The sequence below is a fragment of the Hippopotamus amphibius genome, chromosome X, assembly GCF_030028045.1.
Source record: "Hippopotamus amphibius kiboko isolate mHipAmp2 chromosome X, mHipAmp2.hap2, whole genome shotgun sequence".
NCBI classification, from domain to species: domain Eukaryota; kingdom Metazoa; phylum Chordata; class Mammalia; order Artiodactyla; family Hippopotamidae; genus Hippopotamus; species Hippopotamus amphibius.
This window is the reverse complement of record NC_080203.1, coordinates 116,325,908-116,342,326: the sequence shown is the minus strand read 5'-3', so window position 1 is coordinate 116,342,326 and position 16,419 is coordinate 116,325,908. Positions and strand designations below refer to the sequence as shown.

At 41.2% G+C, this 16,419-nt stretch overlaps 1 protein-coding gene across 1 annotated transcript in view; it reads left to right on the top strand.

The window, feature by feature from the left end:
• The window catches only part of LOC130841269 (transcription factor-like 5 protein), a 38,045-nt gene extending 22,903 nt beyond the window's left edge, over nt 1–15,142 (top strand). Inside the window, exon 2 of the mRNA XM_057717335.1 lies at nt 15,034–15,142. The gene's annotated coding sequence lies outside the window, so the exon portion shown is untranslated. The remainder of the gene's footprint in view (nt 1–15,033) is intronic.
• The last annotated feature ends 1,277 nt before the right edge of the window (nt 15,143–16,419 follow it).

Sequence of the window (16,419 nt, the reverse complement as noted above, 5' to 3'; positions counted from 1 at the left end):
AGTAAAGTCAACAGCAACAAATGCCAAATCTTTTTAAGAGGCCACTGCAAATACAAAAGAAGCTTTCTGAGAATGCTACCTAGTATAAATATCCCTCTTGAAAGGTTGAGGAGAATTTTGCAGGAAGGTAACTCAAAATGAAATTCTCTCTGAAAACAAAAAAGAGGCATTACCTGCAGAGAGAGCCAAAGGCAGTCACATATGTGGCAGAGTCTTCCTGCACCCTACTTATAAAACAATGGGATGAGAGAATACTGACTTCCCTCCACTTGTGAGGATAGGTAAAATGGATAAGTTAATGCCCCTGCATTATAAGAATTTTGCCAGAGGCTCCAAAAGCCAAAATCATAAATGCCAAGTAACCCGTACTCTTCAAGTGTGAACTCAGCTATCTTGCCAAAACCTTAAAAAAGCTGTGTAGGGAGATATCAGCTCATTGCCCATCTCTGGGATATAAAAAGTTAAGGTGGAAGGAGGAGGAAAGGAATTTGGAAGGGAGTCACCAGTATGGTAAGCATTTTCTTCCCTGTTTTGTGGGCCTCCTCCACCACCTTCTCAACCTCATAATTAAACCTTCTATTTAAACAGGCTGTGCCAGCTGGGGAAATGCCACATTTAAAGAACAAACTTGCTTTCTTAAGTGTGTGCTGCATTGGGGACCAAGCATCAGTTGTCCACTTATCTTCCACTGTCTCTTCTCTAAGAATCCATGTAATCTTTCAATGGCACCTGCTGATAATGAATGATATGGGGCATGACTAGTCCAGTAACAGTCCCATGAAGCTGGCCACCACTGGGTACATTTCCCTCTGAAGGTGGCACCACTGTCGGACTGGATGAAGTTGGTAAATACAAACATAAAAGTGCAAATAAGAGTCCTTGAGTACTGCCCATACTTGCTATGTGGACAGGCACGTCAGTGCTGTTCCTTGAAAAGCTATCTACTCCATCGACGGCCAGAGATACCCTTGAGAGGAGGTTAGGGCACCAAGACTGGTACTGCTGGCTATGGAACCCAGACATCCCCTCTCTACTCAACTATGCAGCTGGGACTCTGCACTTATTTCCAGGATTCCTTACCCTTATGTGCTAGAATCACTAGATCTTGTTTTGTGGTCCAGGTGAAGATGGATTACCGAGTGCTGTGCAATGGTCTATCCAAGTGACCATGGTCTTAACATGGGCATCACAGGTAATGAGATCCTTGATTCTACTGACTTCCATTCTTGAAAGGTCGTTATCCATAGGTATGCATGAGGGACAGAAATAGGAGGTGAGCATCTCGAGCAATCTGATAATAATTTTTGTCCCCACAGGGGCTGAGACTTGATCATCCAGTGATTATGCTGCCTAATACCAGCCAACATTGTCAATCCATGGGTCCTTGCCCAAGAGCTAGCCAAAATACATCAAGGTGAACTTGAGGTGGTGTTGCCCAGGGCTAGCTACACCACCCATTGTGTAGAATCACCTTTGCCTTGCACAGATGCAAGCAGTTTTCTGTTAGGTTGTAAATCTTCCACAGCCCACTACGACCCATCTGCCTTTAACTTCACTGATGTTTTCATGAACCATATCCAGGCATCCTCAGAAACCTGGGTGTACTGAAGCTATCAGAAGGCTGAAGTGCTGACACACTGTCACATACACAGTTTAACTAAGAGTCCTTGCATAGAATTCCTCCACTGCCACCAGAAGGCTGAGATGTTGGCAGAGTCTCTGCATCTGACACAGCCACATCTACAGAGTGGCTTTTTCTTATACCTCTGTGACACCATTAATGCCTGGTGTACTTCTTTGCTAAATTTAGCAGCTTCACGTAAGGTGGCTATTTCTTAGTCTACACCCACTTGGTTGGTGGTCTCATTTGGGAGCCACCCCACAGCATGGGAAAAGTTGGGGGGTAACAACACCTGCTCTTACATTTTTACTCTCAATACTGAGGGGCATCCACAATAGGTGAGCAACAGTCTTTCAAATGGGGTATACTGTAGCAGTTTCAGACAAGGGCCACAAACAAATCCCAAAGGGTGCCCTTGTCTAGTGGCCACATCTTTTTGCCACAGGCTCTACTTGGCATAAATGTCAGTCACAGACACTGTTCCTCAGAAGTACTGAACAAGTACTTGCCTGAATGGAATCATATTCTACTGTACAGCTTGTTGGACAGTCTCGAGACAGGCTGCTGGTCAAATCAGATGCACTTTAAGATGTATAATGTCATGGGCTGAGCAGGATCCCTATGTGAGGTACAAAGCACATCCACTACTGAACAACCTTGTCATAAGCTGTGCAAAATGTGGTCTTCCAGAAACTTTTAGGACATTTTGCTTTTACTGAACACATTCATTGATTGTTTATAGACATCAGCCCACATAACTGTACTTGGTGGGGCTGGCTGCTGGTTCTTGTAGGGTTAATCTCCAAGCTCTGGTTACTCAGATATTGGACTGCCTACCTGAGACAAATGGTATGTTGTCCTTAGCCTTTTGATTCAGAATACTGTCACCCATGTAATGTTATCAAGACAACCTGGCTGAGGTTTCAATCTTTTCTATGTCCCAGCCTGGAGAAAAATCAGTTTTAGGTCTTTGGGAGGCAGCACACTGAACATATGTTGTGACCTGAGACCCAGGGAAGGTAAATAGGCTCTGATCCCATGGATGCACTGGGATTTGAAGAAAGCATTAGCACGTCCACCATCGCAAGCCAGGCTCCTCAGTCTGCACACAGGACCTGTGATCATTATGAAACCTGGAAGTTCAGGTGCAAGGAGGACTGCTCCTCACTGAGGCTGCTATATGGTGCAGTGAGGCATCTAGTACTTTTTTGGCTTGTTTCATGGATAATTCAGGGCTATTTTAGGGTGGTACAGTATCTTTAAGTACCTCTGCCTCCGTGAGTTCCATGATCAGTGTAAGGACATCCTTTCATGCAACTCCACCTTCAAAACCTAGCATCATATGCTGCTTTACTGATACATCATGGCTGTGCTGAGGAAGCCTGGTGGGCGCCTGCTTGTTTACTCATTCCAGCACCACTGTTCTGTCATGGCACTTCCCCACTGGGAACACTCCTTACAATCAAGAGAAAATGTAAGAGAAAAAGATGGCGGCGAAGTAGAGAGACGTGGAGTGCATCCCTCTCCACAGATGCATTGGGAATGCACGGAAGGACGCAGTCATTCCCACAGAGAACCAGCTGAACACCAGCAGACGGCCTCGGACACCGGAAAGGGCTGCGGAAAACCTGACATAGCCGGTAGGGAGGCATCTACGAGGGCTCAAAGAGGGTGAAGCGGCGGAGCTGTGGCAGACGGGAGGGAGTGAGAAACATACGGAGGGTCCGCAGCGCAGCTCAGCGTTCCCGGACCGAGACATCGATCCGCGGCTGAACGGCGGGTCCAGGAGCGGGAGCGTGGGAACCGGAGAGCTGGTTCAGGGGGAGAAACATTGTTGCCGGTAGGGTGACGGACCGAGAGGACAGGAGGGAGGAGGTCCGCGGAGAGGAGTGCCGATCCCTGAGAGCTGCCCGACCATGATGGCGGCTGGAGGCTGCAGGCTCCGGGGGGGGGGGGGGGGGGGGGGGGGGGGGAGGAGCCGCGCGCATAGCCTCTCTCTCTCTTTCTGCGCCTTTGCAACAGGCAGCGGAGAGACGCCCTGCGGGGCCACATAAGGCGCTCAGGGATAACAAGCACCCTCAGGCGCTCGGGCGGGGCTAGATTAAAACTCCTTGCAACGCCAGCAGCAGGGAGGCTGCCGAGAGAAAAAAAAAAAAAAAAAAACCAGCATCAAAAAGAAAAAACCCCGAGAGAGGCCCAACTCTAAGACTTTCTGTGTACGCCTGAGCCACCAGCGCCCTCTGCAACAGGCACCTCCAAGCCTGACTGAAGCAACAGTGCACCACTGCTCACTCCCTCCCAGGAGAAGGAGCCACTATTGCACCCTCTCCCTCCCCACACACCGAGGCTTACAGACGAACAATAAAGGAACCTCTGCTGGTCACAGAATAACGCAAAAAAAAAAAAAACCCAAGGCAAGGAAAAGGACACTTACAGCTGAGACGCTAAGGAAACAGAAATAGTAGTATCAATACCTATTGAACTGGTCCATTCGGGGATCAGTTCTGGATTTTTTTTTTTTTTTTCCTTTCTCTTTTTTTTTTTTTTTTTTTTTTTGATTTATTAAATACGATTTTAGCCCTAAGGGATCTACAAGTTTTACAACATAATTTTATAAGGATATTTTTTACTCTTTTTTTTTTTTGCCTTTTAAAATACTTCTATATCTAGCTAAGTTTTTGGTAGTACGGACAAAATATCTTTCATACTTTCCTTTCATCCCTTTCTTTTATACACTTCTATTCCTTTCTTTTTCTTTGCATATTTCCAACCACATTACGCTCTTCTGTTCCCCTTTCTTCCAGCCATTTTAAGTGTATTTTATCTTAACATACTTATAAGCAACACTATCGGTCTCCTCAGACTCCTTGCTCTATTCTCCAGATGATGCACTGCCTTGGTATTAATATTAGGCTTTTGTCTTTATCTTAGTTCTTAGTACAGTTGTCTAATTACATTCTGAGAATCTCCATTCTCTCGGGTGGTACTCCAGCTCATTTCTATATTTGATCCTAGCTTACAAAATCTCCCTGGATTGATGTTTGTATGTGTAGGGTGTTATTTGTTGTTTGTTTGCTTTTGCTTTTGTCTCTGATTTGTTCTGTTTCAGTTGTCAATTTCTGCTGGGTTTCTCTCTGAATATCTGATAGCACACTGGGGTTCTGTCAGGTCTTTCTAGAGCCTTATGTCCTAACGGATTCAATAATTGTGTGTCTTATACATGTATGTGTTTCCTAGACTGAATATTCATCTAATCCAATACTTGGACATTAGTCTGAGGCTTGGACAGTCTTCTATAAACACCTCTATCGCCAGGACAAGCAACCCCAAAAGCTTGGACAACCATGAGGAAACAAAGAAACACCATGCAGGCAAAGGAGCAGGAAAAAAACCCACAAGACCAAATAAATGAGGAGGAAATAGGAAAAATGCCTGAAAAAGAATTTAGAGTAATGATAGTAAAAATGATACAAAATCTCGATAACAAATTAGAGAAAGTACAAGAAACAGCTCATAAGAACTCAGAAAAACAAACAGCAATGGATAACAAAATAACTGAAATTAAAAATACTCTAGATGCTCTAACCAGCAGAATGACTGAGGCAGAAGAACGAATAAGTGAGTTGGAAGATAGAATGGAAGAAATAAACGCCACAGAGCAGGAAAAAGATAAAAAATAAAAAGACTAGAAGACAGCCTCAGAGACCTCAGTGATAACCTTAAACGTACCAACGTTCGAATTATAGGCATCCCAGAAGAAGAAGAAAACAAGAAAGGGTCTGTGAAAATATTTGAAGAGGTTCTAGTGGAAAACTTCCCCAACATGGGAAAGGAAATAATGAACCAAGTCCAAGAAGCACAGAGAGTCCCATACAGAATAAACCCAAGGAGAAATACACCAAGACACATATTAATCAAACTAACGACAATTCAACACAAAGAAAAAATATTAAAAGCAGCAAGAGAAAAGCAACAAACAACATATAAGGGAAAACCCATCAGGATAACAGCTGACCTTTCTACAGAAACTCTGCAGGCCAGAAGGGAATGGCAGGATATACTGAAAGTCCTGAAAGAGAGAAACCTACAGCCAAGAATACTTTACCCAGCAAGAATCTCATTCAGATTTGAGGGAGAAATCAAAAGCTTTCCAGACAAGCAAAAGTTAAGAGAATTCAGCACCACCAAACCAGCCTTACAACAAGTGCTAAAGGAACTTCTCTAAGTAGGAAACACAAGAAAAGGAAAACACCTACAAATACAAACCCAAAACAATTAAGAAAATGGTCATTGGAACACACATGTCAATAATCACTTTAAATGTAAATGGATTAAATGCTCCAACCAAAAGACACAGACTGGCTGAATGGATACAAAAACAAGACCCTTCTATATGCTGCCTACAAGAAACCCACTTCAGACCAAGGGATACATATAGACTGAAAGTGAAGGGATGGAAAAAGATATTCCATGCAAATGGAAGTCAAAAGAAAGCTGGAGTAGCAATACTCATATCAGACAAATTAGACTTGAAAGTAAAGACTATTAAAAGAGACAAGGAAGGGCACTACATAATGATCAAGGGATCCATCCAAGAAGAACATATCACAATGGTAAATATCTATGCCCCCAATATAGGAGCACCTCAATACATAAGGCAAATGCTAACAGCTATAAAAGGGGACATCGACAGTAACACAATTATAGTGGGAGACTTGAACACCCCACTTACATCAATGGACAGATCATCCAAACAGAAAATAAATAAAGACACACAAGCTTTAAATGACACATTAGACCATCTTGACTTCATTGATATTTATAGGACATTCCATCCAAAAACGACAGACTACACTTTCTTCTCAAGTGCACACGGAACATTTTCCAGGATAGATCACATCTTGGGTCACAAATCAAACCTCAGCAAATTCAAGAAAATTGAAATCATATCAAGCATCTTCTCAGACCACAACACCATGAGACTAGATATCAATTACAGGAAAAAAACTGCAAAAAATACAAACACATGGAGGCTAAACAATTCACTATTAAACAACCAAGGAATCACTACAGAAATCAAAGAGGAAATCAAAAAGTATCTAGAAACAAATGACAACGAAAACACAACAACCCAAAACCTATGGGACGCAGCAAAAGCAGTTCTAAGAGGGACGTTTATAGCAATACAGTCCTACCTTAAGAAACAAGAAAATGATCGAATAAACAACCTAACCTTACACCTCAAACAACTAGAGAAAGAAGAACAAAGAAACCCCAAAGTGAGCAGAAGGAAAGAAATCATAAAGATCAGAGCAGAAATAAATGAAAAAGAAAGGAAGGAAACCATAAGAAAAATAAATAAAACTAAAAGCTGGTTCTTTGAGAAGATTAACAAAATTGATAAACCATTAGCCAGACTCATCAAGAAAAAGAGGGAGAAGATGCAAATCAACAGAATTAGAAATGAAAAAGGAGAAGTAACAACGGACACCTCAGACATACAAAACATCATGAGAGACTACTACAAGCAACTCTATGCCAATCAATTGGATAACCTGGAAGAAATGGATACATTCTTAGAAAAATACAATCTTCCAAGACTGAACCAGGAAGAAATAGAAACCATGAACAGAGCAATCACAAGTACAGAAATTGAGGCAGTGATTAAAAATCTCCCAACACACAAAAGCCCAGGACCAGATGGATTCACAGGCGAATTCTATCAAACATTTCGAGAAGAGTTAACACCTATCCTTCTCAAACTCTTCCAAAATATTGCAGAAGGCGGAGCACTCCCAAACTCATTCTATGAGGCTACCATCACCCTGATACCAAAACCAGGCAAAGATGTCACAAAAAAAGAAAACTACAGACCAATATCACTGATGAATATAGATGCAAAAATCCTCAACAAAATACTAGCTAACAGACTGCAACAGCACATTAAAAAAATCATACACCACGATCAAGTGGGGTTTATCCCTGGGATGCAAGGATTCTTCAATATACGCAAATCAATCAACGTGATACATCATATCAACAAATTGAAGGATAAAAACCATATGATCATTTCAATAGATGCAGAAAAAGCTTTTGACAAAGTTCAACATCCATTTATGATAAAAGCTCTCCAGAAAATGGGCATAGAAGGAAATTACCTCAACATCATAAAAGCCATATATGACAAACCAAAAGCCAACATTGTTCTCAATGGAGAAAAACTGGAAGAATTCCCTCTAAGAACAGGAACAAGACAAGGGTGTCCACTCTCACCACTGTTATTCAACATAGTTTTGGAAGTGTTAGCCACAGCAATCAGAGAAGAAAAAGAAATTAAAGGAATCCAAATTGGAAAAGAAGAAGTAAAATTGTCACTCTTTGCAGATGACATGATATTATATATAGAAAACCCTAAAGACTCTACCAGAAAACTGCTAGCACTCATTGATGAGTTTAGTAAAGTAGCAGGATACAAAATTAATGCACAGAAATCTCTTGCATTCCTATACACGAACAACGGAAGAGCAGAAAGAGAAATTAAGGAAACTCTCCCATTCACCATTGCAACCAAAAGAATAAAATACCTAGGAATAAACCTGCCTAAGGAGGCAAAAGATCTGTATGCAGAAAACTTTAAGACATTGATGAAAGAAATCAAAGATGACATAAACAGATGGAGGGATATACCATGTTCCTGGATTGGAAGAATCAACATCGTGAAAATGACTGTACTACCCAAAGCAATTTACAGATTTAATGCAATCCCGATCAGATTACCAATGGCATTTTTCACAGAACTAGAGCAAGAAATCTTACGATTTGTATGGAAACGCAGAAGACCCCAAATAGCCAAAGCAATCTTGAGAAGGAAAAATGGAGTTGGTGGAATCAGGCTTCCTGACTTCAAACTATACTACAAGGCCATAGTGATCAAGACAGTATGGTACTGGCACAAAAATAGAAAGGAAGATCAATGGAACAGAATAGAGAACTCAGAAGTAAGCCCAAACACATATGGGCACCTTATCTTTGACAAAGGAGGCACGAGTATACAATGGAAAAAAGACAGCCTCTTCAATAAGTGGTGCTGGGAAAATTGGACAGCAACATGTAAAAGAATGAAATTAGAACACTTCCTAACACCATACACAAAAATAAACTCCAAATGGATTAAAGACCTACATATAAGGCCAGACACTATCAAACTCCTAGAGGAAAACATAGGCAGAACACTCTTTGACATACATCAAAGCAACATCCTTTTTGACCCACCTCCTAGAATCATGGAAATAAAATCAAGAATAAACGAATGGGACCTCATGAAACTTAAAAGCTTTTGCACAGCAAAAGAAACCATAAACAAGACTAAAAGGCAACCCTCAGAATGGGAAAAAATAATTGCCTATGAAACAACGGACAAAGGATTAACCTCCAAAATATACAAGCAGCTCATGCAGCTGAATACCAGAAAAGCAAATAACCCAATCCACAAATGGGCAGAAGACCTAAATAGACACTTCTCCAAAGAAGACATACAGATGGCCAACAAACACATGAAAAGATGCTCAACATCACTCATCATCAGAGAAATGCAAGTCAAAGCCACAATGAGGTATCACCTCACACCAATCAGAATGGCCATCATCACAAAGTCTGGAAACAACAAATGTTGGAGAGGGTGTGGAGAAAAGGGAACTCTCCTGCACTGTTGGTGGGACTGTAAGTTGGTACAGCCACTATGGAAAACAATTTGGAGGTTCCTTAAAAAACTACAAATAGAACTACCATATGATCCAGTCATCCCACTCCTGGGCATATACCCAAAGAAAACCATAATCCCAAAAGAAACTTGTACCATAATGTTTATTGCAGCACTCTTTACAATAGCCAGGACATGGAAGCAACCTAAATGCCCATCAACAAATGAATGGATACAGAAGATGTGGCATATATATACAATGGAATATTACTCAGCTATAAAAAGGGATGAGATGGAGCTATATGTAATGAGGTGGATAGAACTACAATCTGTCATACAGAGTGAAGTAAGTCAGAAAGAGAAAGACAAATATTGTATGCTAACTCACATATACGGAATCTAAAAATGGTACTGATGAACTCAGTGACAAGAACAGGGAAGCAGATACAGGGAATGGACTGGAGAACTCGAGGTATGGGAGGGGGCGGGGGGTGAAGGGGAAACTGAGAAGAAGCGGGAGAGTAGTACAGACATATATATACTACCAACTGTAAAATAGTCAGTGGGAAGTTGTTGTATAACAAAGGGAGTCCAACTCGAGGATGGAAGATGGCTTAGAGGACTGGGGCAGGGAGGGTGGGGGGGAATCGAGGGGGGGGCGTCAAGGAAGGGAGGGAATATGGGGATATGTGTATAAAAACAGTTGATTGAACCTGGTGTACCCCCAAAAAAAAATAAAAAAAAATAAAAAAAAAAAAACTTAAAAAAAAAAAAAAAAAAAAAGATCTCTTACACAGTAGAGCATCTGCAAGACAATCAGACCTTTTCCATTGCCAAGATTTACTCCCTCTTAAATTTTTACTGTGTGTGGTTCTGCTAAAAACACGCCTCTTTCCCAGACTCTTTCGTATATTCTAGTCAGTATCTTTTTCATATGCTTGTTAATTGCTGCTACATGTTGGTTCATAAACCTGCTTGGTTTATCCACCCAGGGAAATGTGCTCATCCCCACTATCGGCTTCCATGGTGTGTTTGAATCTGAGGAATCAGGAAAAACTGAACATTTTTGTGGAATACAGAGCAAAGTGCTGGGCAAGAACTTTGATAAAAACCCAAGAACTCTGGCCTCGCTTTTCTGCTCAACTAGGCTATCAGTGCAGGATAAATCATTAGACAAACTCAAAAACAATGTTGACTGAATATCTTGCGTTATGTTTCAACTTATATTGTGTATAATATCTTATTAGGAGAACATGAGATTTTGAATTTGTCTTACATTTCAATACAGGATTTTATTTTGTCTAGGGAAACAAATTCTTATCCACACCTCCCCAGGAGAACACAAGTATCATTTTATAATGATAATTCTCCGGAAATAGTATTTGATAAACTTTGTGGAGAACATTTTTGTGTCATTAATTAATCACTTATCTAATCAACAAATACAGCAACAAGTATACATGGAGCTCCTACTATGTGTCCGTCACTGTGCTCAGTGCTAAAGTGATCAAAATAGACGCAGGCCACATTCCCCCGGAGAGGTAGGATGGGAGGGCGGCTGCAACACCTGTGTAGAAAATGCAGCCCATTTGCCTCCTTGAGAAATTTAAATGCTAGAAAGGCAGCTGGTTGAGCTCTAAGCTCAGCTCTGTTTTGTCAGTCCCTGCCTCACTCCCGGCTTCTTTCTCTTGTTTCCTGTTATCCCTCCTTCTGTCTCAAAGGGATTTTCTGGGCTGTTTCTTCCTTCCGATGGCTAGGTTCCCCTGGCTCTGGCTCTTGTCACACAGCCAGTTCTTGAAGGTTGTGGAAAGAACGTCACCTTGTTTTTCCCCCCAAACTCTCCTTACATATTTGGAAATCGAAGGTGATTTACAGCAATGATTCATACCCTGCAGCCCTGGGATTGAAGGACTGAATCCCAGGAGCATAGGAGCTAGGAATGGTCTGAACCCCTCAAATTCAGACATCTAGTTGCCTTAAGCCTTTGGGAATTATGCATTCAAGCAACGCTTTCTTTTTCTCGCATTTTACTTGTGTGAGCAGGTGGGCGAAAGCCTGGTAGGTGTCATGGGCTAGAAAATGCTGTGAAGAATTCCTAACAGCTCCTGCCTGAACCTTCCACAGTGAAGCCAATTTGCATCTGAGCCTGTAGTTCTGGGGCTTCGAGCTTTACTGCGTATGTGCTTATTTAATCGCCCTCTTTACACTTGGTTCCTTTCTGCACTTTTGGATTTGGTCTGTTCCCTGTAGAACAGACTTGACTATTTTTAAACCGGTTGGCATTAAACACCATGTGATTTCTCCTTTAAATTTGTTGATTGGGTAAATTAGTTTAGAAAAACTGTGGAGATAAACATTTAAGGGAGGATTTTTAGGAAGAGACTAGGAGTTGATTCATCTTTTCAGGCTGCTGTTAATGCAAATGAATTTCTTGTAGTCACATTCCTGGCTTTGTCTCTCACGTCAGGATATTGTTAAGTACAGATGCTGCGAAAGGGAGGATTTTTCCATCATTTGTTCAGAGAAATAAGAGAAGAAAGCATGTTCACAGCAAAGAAGAAATTGACTTTGAGACTATATTAAGAATGAAATGGCCTGGACTGCAGTGGGGAAAAGGAAAACATTCACTGGAGGGGGAGAACATATACTCACAGTAGTATAATTAATTTACTAGTCATTCATATTATTATCCCAGATTGATTAGCCATGACAAGAGATTTAACACAGAATCCTTCAGAGTGCCCTACTTACAAGAGAAAAAATGGTGACAAATTTATCAATTAAAGTGTTACTCTAAATACTAGGTTTTTTTTTTCACAAGGATTTCTTTTTCAAGGAGGAGATGTTTGAGACCAAGAACACAAATAAAATATATATGAAATGGTGCATTGTGCTATCACACTCCTGGATGCTTGGTGTATCTGCTTCGAATTAGGGGTGTGATGTCATGGAAACAGCTTGTTCATTTGGAAAGCTGCTGACACTCTGTGGGAAGGCAGAGGACCAGTGTGTGTGTGTGTGTGTGTGTGTGTGTGTGTGTTTAACAGTCCCTATCCATCCTCAGCAAAACAAATACCCATTCCTGCCAGAAAGTATGGAATTATATGGGAGGGTCAGACTTCTTTTTACTTTTGGCATCAGAATTTTAGAACAGACCATATGGATCATGTGGAGAAAAATGTTAGAATGAAAATTCTGATTCAGTGGGTCTGGGATGGGAACTGAACTTCTGCATTGCTAAGGAGCTCCCAGCTGATGCCGATGCAGATGGTCTGGGGATCACACCTGGAAAACCACTGCTCTAGAGTTCTTCTCAACTTGGCTGAACATTAGAATCATCTTCCTCTTTGGCTATTGCGAATTTCTTAATGTTTGGTCAAAATTTTTAAAAAGAATCATAGTTTTAAATTGCTGCTTTCATTTTTGCTGATTTCCATGTCAGTTTTAACTCTTATCTAGAGCTAGATGTCTTGCAAAATGAAAGAAGATAAAACTACATACATGTTTTATACATTATTTTGAACTGGGCATTGTTTGTAGACTATCAAATTATACTGGAGTTTGGAGACCTGGAAGGAAAATGGTTTATAATCTCCTACCCATAAATAGAACCTAGAAGCCATATAGAAGATCAGTCTGGTAAGAGTGGTTACTCTTTGGCAAATTTAGAATGCTCATTGTACTGGGTTGAATAGTGTCCTCCAAAAATTCATGTCCATCTTATAACTTCAGAATGTAACCTTATTTGGCAAAAGGTTTTTGCATTTGTAACTAGTTAACATGGGGTCATATTGAATTCGGGTGGGCCCTAAATCCAATGACGGGTGTCCTTATAAGATGAGAAGTTGAGGAGTGATCACAGAGACACACACACATACACACACAAAGGGAAGAAGGCCATGTGAAAATGGAGGCAGAGGTTGGAGTGATATAGCTGCAACCCAAGGAGCTCCAAGGATTGCCGAGAGCCACCAGAAGATAGGAAGAGGCAAGGGAGATTTCTTCTCTAGAGCCTTCATAGGGAGCATGGCTCTGCTGACACCTTGATTTCAGGCTCCTGGCCTTCAGAACTATGAGAGAATAAATTTCTGTTGTCTTAAGCCACCAAGTTAGTGGTAATTTGTTGCAGCAGCCCTAGGAAACCGATACACCCACCATAGCATAATAAGCTGTACTGAAACCTGTTCTCATCAGAGTTGGATAATATATGTTCTTCTTTACGTGAGATGGACAAGGACTCTACTTCCTAAGGGAAGTGTGTGCTTTTCATTCTTCAAGCCATAAATTTAAATCCCTCAATAAATTCGGGAATCACCTATTGTCCTGTAATTTTTGAATAGATAATGATAAAGTAGTACATCTTTCACCCAACTTTCTTCAGCATCCTTAGGTTATACTTGAGGAGCTCTATAGTAGTTGTACTGCTGATTTCTGCATGATTCACTGACTGCTTAGATACTTATGGGGTCATGGTCATGGTTTGATTCCCTGGTGAAACAGTTGGCTATTTCTTGGCCATAGTCTGCTCTCTTAACCCTAAGTAGTGTTCTTGAAAGTATTAATCAGAACTGGAATTAAGTGAAGATGTCTAGAGCAAGTTTAATACTCTAACAAACAAAACATTTTAGGATCACAGCCTACTAAAAGTGGGTCAGTAGGTGTCAACTTCTGATGCGGAGGACAGTATGATGATTATGATATTTAATCTAATAGGTATACGTGAGTCAACAGTTTCATTCTCCATCAACATTTAGTACATAGTTTGGAAAATTAAATTGTGTCTCAGGTTTGATCTCAATCTGTGCTGGATTTGTAGGCACAATTGAGATGGCTTTGAAATTTACTAAGTTAATTATTAACGCAGCTGTTTTGATCTTGAGGGTGAAATTAATTCCATGGATTTTTATAGTTGCATCAGATATAGCTTTGCGAGTTCCAGGGAGACATTGAAAATATTACCAATTAATTTCTCTGAAGTCTTAGAATCTTATCCCAAACAGACAAATTTGACCTGGGTTTTATAACAATTCCTAGCAAGGTGTAAGCAACTTAACCTATAGGGTATTTGTGTCAGTGCAAATTTGGTCTTATGATTTAGTTTCTAATAGAGGTTATAAAAGAAGATCTTGGGAGTTAGTTTCTTTATGGCAAGATGCTGTGCTCTCAAGAAAATAGTTTAATGAAAACTTTTCTGGATGCAGTGCTACAATGGGCTCACTCTTTACAGTATATATTAGTTGGTAAAATTGTGTTGGTAGAGGCAGAGGGAAAGGAGAGGAAACACATGCCTTTCCAGGGTTTGAATAACAATTTTATTACTCTAAGATGAAAGAAGGAAGTGGATTTGTTTTAAAGCATTTGGGATTTGAGATAAAAATTTTAGACTAATCTGCTATATCATCTATTTTCTTCCTTCCTCCCTTTCTCCCTGCTTTCCTTCCTTCCTTCCTCTCTGAAGTAGGACTTCTGCTCTTCTTCACTTCTTTAGCCAATTCCCTTTGTTTTAAGAAATTAATTTCACTCTTTACCATCACACAAAGGGAAATGATAAAATCTTTCACTTTACATTTCATGACCTCCAGTATTTTTGCTTATGATACTCTCAATCCTATTACACTCAGCATGGGTAGCTAAATAAATATCCCTCTCCTCAATCTAACGAGTCTCAAACTTGAGTAACTGATGGATCCTTTCTTTACAAAATGTAAAAAAGATTAAGATGGCAGAATAGGAGGACGTGCGCTCACTCCCTCTTGCAAGAGCACCGGAATTACAACTAAATGCTGAACACTCATCGACAGAAGGACACTGGAACTCACCAAAGAAGACACCCCACATCCAGGGACAAAGGAGAAGCCTCAATGAGACGGTAGGAGGGGCGCAATCGCGTTAAAATCAAATCCCATAAATGCTGGGTGGGTGATTCACAGACTGGAGAACAGTTATACTGCAGAAGTCCACCCACTAAAGTGAGGGTTCTGAGCCCCACGTCAGGCTTCCCAACCTGGGAGTCCAGCAACAGGAGGAGGAATCCCCAGAGAATCAGACTTTGAAAGCCAGTGGGATTTGATTGCAGGACTTCCACAGGACTGGGGGAAACAGAGACTCCACTCTTGGAGGGCACACAAAAAAGTGTGCTCACCAGGACCCAGGGGGAAGGAGCAGTGACCCCATAGGAGACTGAACCAGACCTACCTGCTGGTGTTGGAGGTTTGCCTGCAGAGGTGGGGGGGCAGCTGTGGCTCACCGAGGAGACCAGGGCACTGGCATCAGGGGTTCTTGGAAGTGCTCATTGGCGTGAACCCTCGCAGAGTCCACCATTAGCCCCACCAAAGAGCCTGTAAGCTCCAGTGCTAAGTAACCTCAGGCCAAACAACCAACAAGGTGTGAACACAGCTGCACCCATTAGCAGACAAGCAGATTAAAGTTTTACTGAGCTCTGCCAACCAAATCAGATTAAAATCTTACTGAGCTCTGCCCACCCAGCCCTACCCACCATCAGTCCCTCCCATCAGGAAGCACACACGAGCCTCCTAGATAGCTTCCTCCACAAGAGGGCAGACAGCAGTATCAGCAGTATTTTGTCTTGTAGAACTGAAAACCACAGCCACAGAAAGAGAGAGAAAATGAAAAAGCAGAGGACTTTGTACCAGATGAAGGGACAGGATAAAGCCCCAGAAAAACAACTAAATGAAGAGGAGATAGGCACCCTTCCAGAAAAAGAATTCAGAATAATGATGGTGAAGATGATCCAGGACTTTGAAAAAAGACTGGATGCAAAGATCCAAAAGTTTACCAAAGACCTAGAAGAATTAAAGAGCAAACAAACAGAGATATGCAACACAATAACTGAAATGAACAATACACTAGAAGGAACCAATAGCAGATTAACGGAGGCAGAAGGGCGAATAAGTGACCTGGAAGACAGAATGGTGATCATCACTGATGCAGAAAAGAATAAAGAAAAAAGAATGAAAAGAACTGAAGACAGCCTAAGAGACCTCTGGGACAATGTTAAATGCACCAACATTCACATTATAGGGGTCCCAGAAGGAGAAGAGAGAGAGAAAGGACCCAAAAAAATACTGGAAGAGATTTT